At 48.1% G+C, this 2500-nt stretch overlaps 1 protein-coding gene across 1 annotated transcript in view; it reads right to left on the reverse strand.

Annotated features, from left to right (window-relative positions):
• LOC116360523 (voltage-dependent calcium channel subunit alpha-2/delta-4-like) overlaps positions 1 to 2500 on the reverse strand; it is a 41474-nt gene that overhangs the window by 2015 nt on the left and 36959 nt on the right. The gene's annotated exons all lie outside the window — the stretch shown is intronic.

The raw sequence follows: 2500 nt of genomic DNA on the forward strand, positions 1-2500 counted from the left end.
AGGGGAATGTGAGTAGGGTTGATGAGAGGGGTTTAGTTTGGGGGTTCAGGGGAATGTGAGTAGGGTTGATGAGAGGGGTTTAGTTTGGGGGTTCAGGGGAATGTGAGCAGGGTTGATGTGAGGGGTTTAGTTTGGGGGTTCAGGGGAATGTGAGCAGGGTTGATGTGAGGGGTTTCGTTTGGGGGTTCAGGGGAATGTGAGCAGGGTTGATGAGAGGGGTTTAGTTTGGGGATTCAGGGGAATGTGAGCAGGGTTGATGAGAGGGGTTTAGTTTGGGGGTTCAGGGGATTGTGAGCAGGGTTGATGTGAGGGGTTTAGTTTGGGGGTTCAGGGGAATGTGAGCAGGGTTGATGTGAGAGGTTTAGTTTGGGGGCTCAGGGGAATGTGAGCAGGGTTGATGTGAGGGGTTTAGTTTGGGGGTTCAGGGGAATGTGAGTAGGGTTGATGAGAGGGGTTTAGTTTGGGGGTTCAGGGGACTGTGAGCAGGGTTGATGTGAGGGGTTTAGTTTGGGGGTTCAGGGGAACGTGAGCAGGGTTGATGTGAGGGGTTTCGTTTGGGGGTTCAAGGGAATGTGAGCAGGGTTGATGAGAGGGGTTTAGTTTGGGGGTTCAGGGGAATGTGAGCAGGGTTGATGTGAGGGGTTTAGTTTGGTCGTTCAGGGGGACATGATTGGAGAGTATGTGGATAAGAGATGTGTGTGTGCGTGTGTGTGTGTGTGTCCAATTAGTGTGACAGATGGACACTCAGGATGCAGTTCACGAGGGAGGAGCTGATCTCAGATAATTATGACCGATGAGAGTGTCAGTTACCACAACCTGGCCAAGGACTCACACACACACCACACAGTCTCTCTCTCTCACACACACAGACACAGTCTCTCTCTCTCTCACACACACACACACACACACACACACAGTCTCTCTCTCACACACACACACACACAGTCTCTCTCTCACACACACACACACACACACACAGTCTCTCTCTCTCTCACACACACACACAGTCTCTCTCTCTCTCACACACACACACAGTCTCTCTCCACACACACACAGTCTCTCTCTCTCACACACACAGTCTCTCTCTCTCACACACACACACACACACACACACAGTCTCTCTCTCACACACACACACACAGTCTCTCACACACACACACACACACACACACACACACACACACACACACACACACACACACACACACACACACACACACACACACACACACACACAATGCCATTCCTAATGCAGTCTATCATGACTGTATCGCGGTGTGGTTTCTCTTCCTCAACCAGGCACCAGACCTTTAGGAGAACATCACAACCCCCCTCTGCTCTAACAGACAACCAAATGGCTGTCCTCTAGAGTCTGGCCCTGTAACAAATAAATACCTCCCACAGCAGAGAGCTCAGAGAGACATATTAATGACAACCTATAGTAGTAGAGACACTACTCAGAGAGACATATTAGTAGAGACACTACTCAGAGAGACATATTAATGACGACCTTTAGTAGTAGAGACACTACTCAGAGAGACATATTAGTAGAGACACTACTCAGAGAGACATATTAATGACAACCTATAGTAGTAGAGACACTACTCAGAGAGACATATTAGTAGAGACACTACTCAGAGAGACATATTAGTAGAGACACGACTCAGAGAGACATATTAATGACAACCTTTAGTAGTAGAGACACTACTCAGAGAGACATATTAGTAGAGACACTACTCAGAGAGACATATTAATGACAACCTTCAGTAGTAGAGACACTACTCAGAGAGACATATTAGTAGACACTACTCAGAGAGACATATTAATGACAACCTTTAGTAGTAGAGACACTACTCAGAGAGACATATTAGTAGAGACACTACTCAGAGAGACATATTAGTAGAGACAGAGAGAACAAGAGAGACAGAGAGAGACAGAGAGAACAAGAGAGACAGAGAGAACAAGAGAGACAGAGAGAGACAGAGAGAGACAGAGAGAGACAGAGAGAGCAAGAGAGAGCAAGAGAACAAGAGAGCGAGGGAGAGACACAGAGAACAAGAGAGACAGAGAGAACAAGAGAGACAGAGAGAACAAGAGAGACAGAGAGAACAAGAGAGCGAGGGAGAGACACAGAGAACAAGAGAGACAGAGAGAACAAGAGAGACAGAGAGAACAAGAGAGACAGAGAGAACAAGAGAACAAGAGAGACAGAGAGAACAAGAGAACAAGAGAGCGAGGGAGAGACACAGAGAACAAGAGAGCGAGGGAGCGAGGGAGAGACAGAGAGAGCAAGAGAGACAGAGAGAACAAGAGAGACAGAGAGAACAAGAGAACAAGAGAGCGAGGGAGAGACACAGAGAACAAGAGAGCGAGGGAGAGACACAGAACAAGAGAGCGAGGGAGAGAGCGAGGGAGAGAGCAAGAGAGAGACAGAGAGAGCAAGACAGCGAGGGAGAGAGCAAGAGAGAGACAGAGAGAGCAAGAGAGCGAGTGAGCAAGG

The sequence above is a fragment of the Oncorhynchus kisutch genome, unplaced genomic scaffold (assembly GCF_002021735.2).
Source record: "Oncorhynchus kisutch isolate 150728-3 unplaced genomic scaffold, Okis_V2 Okis09a-Okis19a_hom, whole genome shotgun sequence".
NCBI lineage: Eukaryota > Metazoa > Chordata > Actinopteri > Salmoniformes > Salmonidae > Oncorhynchus > Oncorhynchus kisutch.